This window comes from Physeter macrocephalus, chromosome 12, assembly GCF_002837175.3.
Source record: "Physeter macrocephalus isolate SW-GA chromosome 12, ASM283717v5, whole genome shotgun sequence".
In the NCBI taxonomy this organism is placed as follows: domain Eukaryota; kingdom Metazoa; phylum Chordata; class Mammalia; order Artiodactyla; family Physeteridae; genus Physeter; species Physeter macrocephalus.
Window position 1 is genome coordinate 89,565,161 of NC_041225.1, and position 13,084 is coordinate 89,578,244.

General features: G+C 39.4%; 1 protein-coding gene across 8 annotated transcripts in view; it reads left to right on the forward strand.

The window, feature by feature from the left end:
- Positions 1 to 13,084, forward strand: part of POLE4 (DNA polymerase epsilon 4, accessory subunit) — a 266,067-nt gene that overhangs the window by 12,192 nt on the left and 240,791 nt on the right. The gene's annotated exons all lie outside the window — the stretch shown is intronic.

The following is a 13,084-nucleotide window of genomic DNA, read 5'->3' on the forward strand; positions in this document are numbered from 1 at the left end:
AGCTTTATTGAGATATAATTCACCTACCATACAATTTACCCATTTAAAGTGTACATTTCAGTAGTTTTTAATATATTCACAGATATGTAAAACTGTTGCTATAGTCAATTTTAGAGCATTGTTAAGGGAATTATATAATAGGTGATATTTCGTGTCTGCCTTCTTTCACTTAAGATAATGTTTTGTAAGGTTTATGTTATAGCATGTATCAGTACCCATTCCTTTATTTTTAAAATTGTAAAATGTACATAACATAAAATGTATCATTTTAACCACTTTTAAGTGTACAGTTCTGTGGCATTTATTCCCATTGTTATCACCATCATCCATCTCCAGAACATTTTTCATCTTCCCACACTGAAACTGAACCCATTAGAAAATAATTCCCCATTCTTCCCTTCCCCAGGCCCTAGTTAAATCTTGTTTTTTGAGAGAAGGTGTGGGTGACATAGGAGGAAGGAGGCAGAGTACATAGAAAGTAGTGGTTAAGGAAAGCGGCAGGAAGCCTTGGACAGTGGGACTTAAATATTTTTGGATCATGAATAGAAGGTATAAAGTCTATAAATCTCCCTAGAAGGATGTGCAGATGTTTTGTAAGTAATGTTTTATAAGTAATGTTTTATAAGTAAATTTTCTTTTAGAAAATTTGTAATGTTTTGTAAGTAAATTTTCTTTTAGAATAATACTGATTTACAGAAAAGCTGCAAAGATAGTACAGAGTTCTTGTATACTCCTCACCTAGTTCCCCGTTGTTAACATCTTACATTGCCAGGTACATTTGTCAAACCTAAGAAACTGACATTTATATCACTATTAACTAAACTCCAGACTTTTTGGATTTCTCCAGTTTTCCCATTAATATCCTTTTTCTGTTCTAAGATCCAGTCCAGTACATTGCATTTACTTGTCTTGTCTCCCAGTCTCCTCTGGTCTGTTTTCTCTTTTCATGACCATGATAGCCTTCAGTAGCACTGGGGAGGTATCCAGCAGACTGTCCCCGATATGGGTTTGTCTTTTTTTTATGATTAGTTAGTACCAGAACTTTGCATATAATTTCAGGGGTTACACAGGCCCCTGAGTCCCTTCCATGGGCCTTGTATTATTGCAGATTGGAATTTAAAAGGGAATGCAGGCCTTTTTTCAAGATAAACTTAGAGGTTGCAGCCCATTAATAGGACATGAAATCAATGTACTATGTTGCCACTGTCATTTTAAAATAATATATTAAAAGCAGTGGAGTGTTAACTGAGTGAAAGGTAAATTTGTTTCATTTGTATGTGTGTATACTACATCAATGTGGAAAATATGTGGGGGGCACAGTTTTGGCCCCCATGACCTTTGCCCCTGGTGTCATGCTTGTGAATATGTTACATGGCAAGAGGGAATGTTGCATATGTAATTAAGGTTACTAATCAGTAGACTTTAAAATAGATTATCCTGGATTATCTGGCCAGCCCCAAAGTAATCACATGAACTCTTAAAAGCAGAGCTTTCTCCTGGCTGAGGGTAGAAGTTATAGAGAAGTGGCAGAAGAGGACATCAGAAAGATTCAAAACATGAAAAGGACATGATCTATTGTTGCTGGCTTTGAAGATGGAGAGGGTCATGAGCCAAGGAATGTGGCAGCCTTTAGAAGATGAGAACAACCGCTGGCTGACAGCCAGCAAGGAAATGACCTCAGTCCCATAACTGCATTAAACTGAATTCTGCTGGTAACTTGCCTGGTCTTATAAATGGGTTGTCCCTTAGAGCCTCCAGTAAAAGCCCAGGCCACCTGACACCTTCACTTTGGCCTAGTGGGACCCTGAGCAGATAATCTGGTCACACTGTGCCAGACTTCTAACCTGCAGAACTGTAAGATAATAAATGCGTGTTGGTTTAAGCTGCCAACTTTGTGGTAATGGTGTATTTCTTACTGGGGGTCAAGGTAAAACAGCATTGGAAAATATTGCTGTAGTAGAAAGGATCCTGGACAGGTCAAGAGACTTTGGTTCTCATCTCACTACTCCTACTACCTTAGATAAAACTGTTAATCACTTACCCTTCCTGAGTTTTTCCTCTTATCAGTTGAGTGGGTTATTCTAAAGTTTCTTCCATATGACATGTTCTTCTTTTATGAACTGCCCTTTTTTTTTCAGCAAAATTCACCCCTTTTAGTGTATAGTTTTATGAGTTTTGATGAATGCATTTAATGACCATCTCAATCAAAGATTAGAAAAGTTACACCACCACAAAAATTCCCTTGTGCTGCCTCTTTATAGTCCTCTCCCACCCAACCAGTGTGCCAGCTCCTGGCAACCACTGATCTATTTGTTGCCCGCATAGTTTGCCTTCATAAATGGAATCATACAGTTTGTAGATTTTTGAGCCTGGCTTCCTTAATAATGCATTTGAGATTCATTTATGTTGTGTGTATCGGTAGTTTGTTTCTTTTTATTTCTGTGTAGTATTCCATTGTATGGAATGTACGTACCACATTTTGTTTATCCATTCCCCAGTTGAGGGATATTTGCCAGTTTTTGGTGATTATGAATAAAGGTGCTGTAAATATTTGCATGTAGGTTTTTGTGTGAACATTAACTTTTCATGTCTCTTGGGTAAATATGTAGGAATGGGAATGCTGGATCTTGTAAACATATGTTTACTTTTTAAAGAATCTGCCAAACTTTTCCAAAGTACCAGTACCATTTTGCATTTATACCAGCAGTGTTTGAGAATTTCAGTGATTCTGTATCCTTGCTAGCACGTGTATTGCTATAAACTTCCCTCTTAAAACTGCTTTCGCTGCATCTCATAGGTTTTGGATAGTCGTGTTTTTCTTTTCATTTGTCTTTAGGTATTTTTTTGATTTCCTCTTTGATTTCTTCAGTGATCCATTAGTTGTTTAATAGCATATTGTTTAGCCTCCCTTGTTTGTATTTTTTGCAGTTTTTTTCTTGTAGTTGATTTCAATCTCATATGTTGTGGTCAGAAAAGATGTTTGATGTGATTTCAATTTTCTTAAATTTACTGAGGCTTGATTTATGGCCCAAGATGTGATCTATCCTGAAGAATGTTCCATGTGCATTTGAAAAGAATGTGTATTCTGCTGCTTTCGGATGGAATGTGCTATAGATATCAATTAAGTTCATCTGGTCTAATGTGTCATTTAAGGACTTTTTTCCTTATTGATTTTCTGTCTGGGTGATCTGTCCATTGATGAAAGTAGGTTGTTAAAGTCCCCCACAATTATTGTGTTACTGTCGATTTCCTCTTTTATAGCTGTTAGCATTTGCCTTATGTACTGAGGTGCTCCTATGTTGGGTGCATATATATTTATAATTGTTATATCTTCTTGGATTGATCCCTTGATCATTATGTAGTGTCCTTCCTTGTCTCTTGTATCACTCTTTATTTTAAAGTCTGTTTTTTCTGATACGAGTATTGCTACTCTAGCTTTCTTTTGATTTCCATTTGCATGGAATACCTTTTTCCATCCTATCACTTTCATTCTATATGTGTGCCTAGATTTGAAGTGGGTCTCTGGTAGATAGCATATATACGGGTCTTGTTTTTGTCTCCATTCAGCCAGTCTGTGTCTTTTGGTTGGAGCATTTAATCCATTTACATTTAAGGTAATTACTGATATGTATGTTCTTATTGCCATTTTATTAATTGTTTGGGTTTGTTTTTGTAGGTCTTTTTTCTTCCCTTCCTCTTTTGTTCTCTTATGGTTTGATGACCATCTTTAGTGTTGTGTTTGGGTTGCTTTTTTTTTTTTTGTATGTGTAGCTATTGTAGTTTTTTGGTTTGTATTTCCCATGAGGTTTTGATAAAGCAGTCTATATATGTACAAGGTTGTTTAAGTTGATAGTCTCTTAATTTCAAATGCAATTCCCATTTCCTACCTTTGTACTCTCCTCTCATCATGGTTGCTGGTTTTGATATCATATTTGTGTGTGGATGATTTCCTGCTTTTATGGTATGTTTGCCTTTACCAGTGGGCTTTCCCATTTGTGATTTTCTTATTTCTAGTTGTGGCCTCTCCCCCCAACCCCTTTACTTAGAGAAGTTCCTTTAGCATTTGTTGTAAAGCTGGTTTGGTGGTGCTAAATTCTCTTAGCTTTTGCTTGTCTCTAAAGCTTTTGATTTCTCCTTTGAATCTGAATGAGAGCCTTTGCTGGGTAGAGTATTCTTAGTTGTAGGTTTTTCCCTTTCATAACTTTGAATTTATCATGTCACTCCCTTCTGGCCTGCAGAGTTTCTGCTGAAAAATCAGCTGATAACCTTCTGGGAATTCCCTTGTATGCTATATGTTGCTTTTCCCTAGTTGCTTTTAATATTTTCTCTTTGTCTTTAATTTTTGTCAATTTGATTAATATTTGTCTTGGTGTGTTCCTCCTTGGGTTTACTCTGTATGAGGCTCTGTGCTTCCTGAACTTTGGTGACTGTTTCCTTTCCCACATTAGGGAAGTTTTCAGCTATTATCTCTTCAAATACTTTTTGAGGCCCTTTCTCTCCCTCTTCTTCTGGAACCCCTATAATGCAAATGTTTGTGCATTTGACCTTGTCAAAATGGCAGCCTCCAGGACAGCTCATGCCAATGAGTACTCCCCAGTACCTCTGCCAACAGTGTCCTTGTCCCCGCCGTGAACCACAGTTGCCCCCCATCTCCCCAGGTGACCCTCCAAGACGAGCAGGTAGGTCTGGCCCAGGCTCCTATGAAGTCACTTCTTTTCCCCTGGGTCCTGATGGGCACTAGAACTTGTGTATGCCCTCCAAGAGTGGTGCTTCTGTTTCCCCCAGTCCAGTGGAGTTCCTGTGATCAAGCCCCACTGGCCCTCAAAGCCAAATGCTTTGGGGGCTCCTCCTCCCAGACTGGGAAGGCTGACATGAGGCTCAGAACTCTCACTCCTATGGGAAAAACTGTTATATAATTATTTTCCAGTTTGTGGGTCACCCACCTGGTGGGTGTAGGATTTGATTGTATCACATATATGTCCCTCATCCTACCCATCTTTCTCTCATGGAAATATGCCTAGGGTGATTTTCTACCTAATGTTAATGGTTATTTCTAGGTGGTGGAAATTTTTTTTTAAAGCTTTCATCTCTGTTCTTTTCTGCATTGCATATTATGCGATGCAAGTTATGATGTGAGGAGGGACCAGAACTAGGAGGAGATTGATGTAAGGAGGGACCAGAACTAGGAGCTTTTTGATACTGGGTTGGAACTAACCACTAAAATCTCTGAGCTGGGCTTGAGATTGCTTGGCCCAGTATTGCCTAATGGTTTCCTAAGAGTGATAAAATATACCAATTTTCTGGAAGCCAGATTACATTTTGTCTTATCTGTGTTGCACAAAAAAGTAATACTGTATAATTCCATTTATATGGAATTATAGCTCTAGAACAGGTCAAATTAACTATGGTGGAAAAAAATAAGAGCATTGTTGTCTCTGAAGGATGGAGGTGGGAATTGCCTGGGAAGAGGCTTGAGGGAATTTTCTATGTTCTATATCTCTGTAGGTGTGTGGATCATATGGAGGTTTGTGTTTGTCAACATTCAGCAAATGGTACATTTAAGGTTACTGCAGTTCACTGTATGTAAATTTTACCTTAAAAAGTTCCCATAGACAAATTTTGTATTCTAGTTGATGTGCATACTGAAGTGTTTAGAGGCAGTATGTAATGGTATCTACAACTTACTTTGAAATGCATCAGAAATAAGATGGATTGATAGATGAAGAAATATGTGATAAAACAGATTATATATAACAATTATATAATCTGGGTGGTGAGTCAACTTTTCCTTTTAAAATTTTTCAAAATAAAATGTTGGGAAAATAAAAACCATTGCAATCCCATGAGAGACTAAGTGGAAATGAAAGAGATAGGAGGCATCCAAAAGTCCAGTCCACCAAACATTTTTTTTGTGCAGCACAGGTGCTGAGATGAATAGATCCATTCTGGTCCTGCAGGACATGGGAATGTGGAAGGAGAACCACTCGGGAGTAAATTTCTGTAATCCAAATGAATATTTTAGTGATGCATTAATAGAGACTCAAAAGTGATGAGTGTGAGAAAGGAAAGTTACATCCCAACCAGAAGAAATTAAGATAAACTACCTCCCCACCCAAGGCAAGGACAATCATCTCCCAGACCTTGAGGATTTCTACCCCAAAAACTCCCATTGCTTCCAGAAGAGGTGACTGATGCTGTGTCTTCAAACCCCACTGTGGAAGGGCTATGATATTGATGTGTTGCTATCAACACATTCACAAGTGACTTGTTACTAACAATAGTTGACTTTAAAATAAATTTATTAGAGTCAATTTAAGGCCCTTCCTAGTTAAAACCATTCTCATGTACACTGTAATGTATTATCTCAATGGGAGCTTACGGGTTCAGTTAGAGCTGGCATGGTAAGACTTGCACATTACCAAGGCTGTATCCTTCAGAGTGTCATAAGATTGAGCAGCCCCTGCTATGTGTCTCTTGATGGGAATTCAGTTTGGCAATTACTGTTCTGAAGACTAGTTCTAAAACCTGACTATGTATCAGATTCTTCTGCAGCATTTGTTAAAAATGCTGATTTCTGGACCATACCACCCCCCAGACCGAATGAATCAGAACCTCAAGGTTGGAGCTCCAAGAATCTCTCTTGTTCTCTCTTTTTTAAAAACAAATTCTCCAGGTAATTTTTTCCCTGGCACTGATCCACAGACTTCTGGTCTACAGGAAAATGTAAATCCTAAGGGCAGGGCATGGGTCCTTCATCATGTCTGTTGAACTGATTCATCATTAATAAAGCAGTCACTCTCATAGTAAGAAGTGGTCCTGAAACGCTAGCATAAAGCTGGCAGGTGGCTTAGGAATTTAGAGACTCCTACATTCCTGGGCCATAACCAGCAGAGGGAGACTGGCTCCCCAAGCCTTTGGTGAAGGTGGCCACCCTTAGACCACCCCTTGGTGGACGTGATTTCTTCTGCCAAATCAGGTTAAGGCTGTGACAATTTTAGGAATTTCCTCTGTGTTTTCTGAGAAATGACAATTATATTTTTTTCTATGGATTCTGGCCCGGAAGGCTCCCAAACTCTCTCCAAGCGGTATATCGAGTGCACTATGCAGAGTTTTTACTTCTGTTTCACTGTAGGCTATCTGAACCTCAGAAATGTATTGTCCCTGCTGTTAAGATTTCGTACAGTCCAGAGGAAACAAGTGTGAGGCTCTGCTCAGAATCCCATGATCAAAGCCCTTTGCTTATGATAATATGCTCTAGTATATGAGCTATGGTGTGTTTTTCCCAAGAATTTGGAAATAAAGGGTAGGAAGATTGCCCTCTGAAAGTGGAACCTCAAAGTCAAGGTGAGTTCAGAGGCTGAGTTGCTCCCAGATTCAGCTAGGCCTGATCAAATATATCTAGAAGAATGTGTCAATCAGTAGGGGGCACTGTTCAGTCGTGAAAGTGAGGAAGGAGTCCCAGAGATATGTTGGTGGGCCCCATCCTCCGCTAGGTAGGGTAGCTTGAGCCAGTGCCTCTGAGTATTGTGGTCCTATTTACCAGGCATGACAGCCTGTCCTATTCATGTGCCTTCAACCACTGGAATTGTATATTGAGCTCCATTTGTTCTGAGCCCACATTCCCCAAGCAACAATTTGGTGCTGACCTGGCTTCACAGGTAGCTCTGCCCCAGGTAGAGAAGGTGCTGATCATGGGAATGTGTTCTATTTCCATTCACCATGACAGTGATTTCTCTTTATGAATGAATACGGCCATTTCCAGCTATGAGTTGTCTGTCCATGTTGCATCATTACAGGGAAACAAGAGGATTGGCAGCCTTATGCATAGGGAATATTTCACTCCTTGTAAGAGTTGTTCCGCATTGTAGATTATTGACTTGCCAAGCAAGGGATGTATTGGAAAATTGCATACAGTCAGAATACACACATATTAGAAGTAAACTTCCTATAGGAAATGATACAGGAGAGAATTGAGGTGTTTTGGTCACATTTGGGAGAATCTGCAGGCTGCATTATGCCCATATTTATAGAGTTCTGTAAATATTTCAATGTATCAAATGGTAACAACATCCAACACGTGGAGGAAGAGAGAGGAGATGCTGTAGAATGAGGAGAAGTTGATCTGCACAGGTCAAAATTGTGGGACATCACGGACCACATCTAAAATAATCAAAACACAAATGTCCAGTCTCTAGGCAGTGGAAACCATGGGGTGGGTGAGAAAGACCCACCACTCACTGGCTGTTGTGCTGGATTACCTGGCAGTGACACCCCTAGTTTTCTGTATTAGGGTAAAAACTAATTTGCTGTAACAAATATCCCCCAAAATACACTGGCTTAAATCAAGTAGAAGTTTATTTCTCCTCCATGTAACAATTCAACTGCTGTAGACTAGCAGGGCAGCTCTCTTCTATGGGGTCATTTGGAATCCAGGATCCTTCCATCTCATTGCTTTGTGGTTACCAACTGTATAGTACTGCCCAGTAGAACTTTCTGTGATGATGGAAATGTTCTACATCTGTGGTGTACAATGATAGTCACCAGCCATATGTGGCTAGCAGTTGAAATGTGGCTGAGGAACTAAATTTTTAATTTTGCTTAATTTTAATTAATTTAAATTTAAATGGCCACAGGTGTCTAGTGGTTACTGTATTTGACAGAGTAACTCTAGATCAAAGCTGGATGATCTCCAAGTCCAGTTCCAGTTCATAGGAAGGGAAAGAGAGTGTTAGCAGGACAAGGGATTCATCTTTTAAGTTGGAGAGGACTAAGAAGTTGTATACATTACTTCAGTTCAAATCTCATTTATCCATACTTAGTCAAGTAGCCACATCTAGTTGCAAGGACAGTGAGGAAATAGTTTCTGCCTAGGGGGCCATGTGCCCAGCCACAACTCTATTGTTATGGTCAAGTGATGGACAGATTTTGGTGGACATCTAGAAGTCTCAGCCACAGCATCTCATTTTTGTAACTCTTACCTGTGGGATTGTGGGTATATTAACACTCTAAGCCTCGGTGATAATAACGATCACTACTCCATAAGGTTATTGTGAGGGTCACAATGAGATAATGCTAGTAAAGCCCTCAGTACCATGCTGGGAACACAGTGTTGAATCAACACTGGGTACTGCTACTACAGCTTTTGTCAACTTCAGCGTCAGCCTTCAGTAATACTTACTGAGCATTGAAACCCTTTCTATTCTGAATGTGGCTTGTCTATGATAATAAAAGCTCTAAATAAGAAATGAAGACTCTGCCAAACACACATAAGGGAAACAGCATAAATGGAGATATGTCTGCACATCAGACATTGGGCTTGGTTACTGAGAGTTTGCTTCTGAGAAAAAGTTATTTTGATGTGCTGACAACCCCAGGTTTCTTAGTCTGAGACATACTGAGATTATTAATGTCACTGTGAAGGACCTCTTTGGGGATGCTGGAGAGCTTTTACCCAAGACAGACAACATGTTCCTTTTGCTCCCCACTGCCAAATAGAGTCTAATACAGTGAACAGAGAAAGACATGCTTTTAAAAAGATGTCTATGCCTGTCAGTTCACAGTGTTTTCTTGATGAGCTGACAATGAGCACATCTCTACCTTATTGAAGAAGGTAAATAGAGACTGACCATTCACCTGTTGAATGAAGCAACTTGGGTTGCTTCCATATCTTGGCAGTTGTAAATAGTGCTGCTATGAACGTTGGGGTACATGTATCTTTTCTACTTATTGTTTTTGTTGTTTTTTTCTGGATATATACCCAGAAGTGGAATTTCTGTGTCATATGGTAGTTCTATTTTTAGGTTTCTGAGGAACCTCCATACCGTTTTCTATAGTGGCTGCACCAATTTACATTCCCACCAACAGTGTACTGAGCCATAGAAAAAGAATGAAATTCTGCCATTTATAGAATATTATGCTTACTGAAATAAGTCAGACAAAGACATACTGTATGATATCACTTATATGTGGAATCTAAAAAATAATACAAACGAATGTATATGCAAAACAGAAACAGACTCACAGATACAGAAAACAAACTAGTGGTTACCAGAGGGGACAGGGAAGGGGGAGGGGCAAATTAGGGATATGGGATTAACATATACAAACCACTATGTATAAAATAGGTAAACAACAAGGGTATATTGTATAGCACAGGGAATTATAGCCATTATTTTGTAATAACTTTTAATGGAGTATATAATCTGTAAAAATACTGAATCACTATGCTGTATACCTGAAACTAATATAATATTTAAATCGACTATACTTCAAAAAAATAGAGACTGACCAGGGAGCAGCAGGGCAGTGAGAGTTGTAGAAGTCATCTGTCCTATCTCAGGAATGTCACACCAGATTGTCATGAAGCAAAGATCAATGTTTGGCTTCTAAAATTACACAAAGATAGTGAATTTACTAAAGACCCTCAATTTGTTTTAAAGAAATGTGTGATTTCTGAATAAACAACTGTGAAACTATATTTCAAGACAATGGGTGATAGTATTTCTTATTTGCCTTTGGTGCTTTGAGATAGTAAAATACCAGGTGAATGCTGAATGAAAATCTTAGGGATAATTTTTGGATTATTCTCTTGTCATGCTAAAAGCAAGAAGCTAAATTGGTTTTCTCCTAATTTTCATTCCTAATTACGAGTGACATGAATCACAGTGATTTCACAAAGCAGTTCGTAAAAGTGAAAATGTCTGTAAGTCAGAATATGTGTCCTAATAGAGAAAAATATCAGACATTACAGAAATGGAGAGAAAATTCCCAACAGAGCTCATTGTCATGGGAAACACTCAAGCTCAGAGCTTAAGAGGTAGACTGGCCTTAAAGCAAATGTTTGGGCACAAGATAAGAGGAAACCTTAAGCAAATGTGGCAGTGGGAGGCAGGAAGGGGAGAGTGATGGTGCCAGCAGGTGCCAGCAGATTAGTGTCTGTGGCAAGGACGGGTTGAGGTGTTAATTGTGGTATGTGCCAACGTTCGAGAACGCAGCCTAGGCCCCATAGGGCCTTGAATGGCTAAACAGACCTGCCCATGGATTTCACCAGGAGATTCTTTCACACTAAATTTGTAGAAAGGGCTTTATTATTTTTTTTTCCTGGGTTTGATTCTCATTGTATTATATAGCTAGTAGTTTAGGAATGATGGTGTAGTTGGCCCTAGAGAAAAGTGTCTGTTAAAGTTGGCAATAAGGGCCAGGAGTTATAAGCTGGGGACAGATGGATGGATGGTCTTCCTTCAGATGACACTAGGAAAACACTACCCAGTGTTCTAAAAGATGAGAAAACTTTGCAGTTGTAAGACAATGAAAGTAAGAATGCCATGCTTCACAGTTGATATAGTCTGGAGGAGGAGATGCTGATTAACTGATCATGCTAAAGGGTGGGTCCATCAGCCTTTCTGCTTCAGGCCCTCTCTGAATACCTATTTGCTTCTAGGATAAAGTCCAACCTGCTTAATAAGACCTTACAAGGTCTTTCTTTACAAGGTTTCTGATGGGACCTTGCCTGCCTCTCTATGCTTGTTTCTCCTCCCCCCTCTCCTTGAACTCTAACCACTCTGGATTTCCTTAGGGAGCCATGGTCTCTGGCTTTGCAGATGCTGTTCCCTCTTCCTGTTGTACTTTTCTGCTCATTCTCCTCTCCTCCATTAGCCTCCTGACTTCTACTCTTTTTTTAAGTCTAAGGCTTGAGAAAATTTGCAGGCCACCTGCTAGGTGAGGGTAGGTGCCCTCGCTCTGTGCTCCCAAATGCCCTTTCTCTCCTCATCACAGGGCTCACCACACTCTTGAACCGGTGCTTGTTTCCCTGTCCCTGTCTCCCAGGAGACTGCCAGCTTCATGAGGCTGGGGACAGGGTCGGCCTGCTTCATGGTACCCCCAATTGGGCTCTGGTGTAAAACAAGTAAAAGACTTGTTTGAAAAAAATTGTGTTAAAATAATTCTTTTTTTAAAAAAGTAGTCCATGAATCTATGATAACTTAAAAAATTTAAATAACACAGAAGATAGATTAAAATATGGAAGTTCCCTAGAGTCAAGGTCCATCATTAAGCTCTCTGTCCCCATAGTAACCACTGTTAGCAGTTTGCTGTGTTAGCCTTCCAACATTTTGTATGCGTTTTTCAGATTTATACATGTATAATTTTTTTAACATCTTTATTAGAGTATAATTGCTTTACAATGGTGTGTTAGTTTCTGCTTTAAAACAAAGTGAATCAGCTATACATAAACATATATCCCCATATCTCCTCCCTCTTGCGTCTCCCTCCCATCCTCCCTATCCCACCCCTCTAGGTGGACACAAAGCACCGAGTTGATCTCCCTGTGCTATGTGGCTGCTTCCCGCTAGCTATCTATTTTACATTTGGTAGTGTATATATGTCCATGCCACTCTCTCACTTTGTCCCAGTTTACCCTACCCCCTCCCCATGTCCTCAAGTCCAATCTCTACGTCTATGTCTTTATACCTGTTCCTGCCCTTAGGTTCTTCAGAACCAATTTTTTCTAGATTCCATATACATGTGTTAGCAAACGGTATTTGTTTTTCTATTTCTGACTTACTTCGCTCTGTATGACAGTCTCTAGGTCGATCCACCTCACTACAAATAACTCAATTTCATTTCTTTTTATGGCTGAGTAATATTACTTTGTGTATATGTGCCACATCTTCTTTATCCATTCATCTGTCGATGGACATTTAGGTTGCTTCCATGTCCTGGCTATTGTAAATAGTGCTGCAATGAACATTGTGGTACATGACTTTTTGAATTATGGTTTTATCAGGGTATGTGCCCAGCCCAGTAGTGGGATTGCTGGGTCGTATTTTTAGGTTTATAAGGAATCTCCATACTGTTCTCCATAGTGGCTGTATCAATTTACATTCCCACCAACAGTGCAAGAGGGTTCCCTTTTCTCCACAACCTCTCCAGCTTTTATTGTTTGTAGCTTTTTAAAGGATGGCCATTTGGACTGGTGTGAGGTGATACCTTATTGTAGTTTTGATTTGCATTTCTCTAATGATTACTGATGTTGAGCATTCTTTCATGTGTTTGTTAGCAATCTGTATATCTTCTTTGGAGAAAT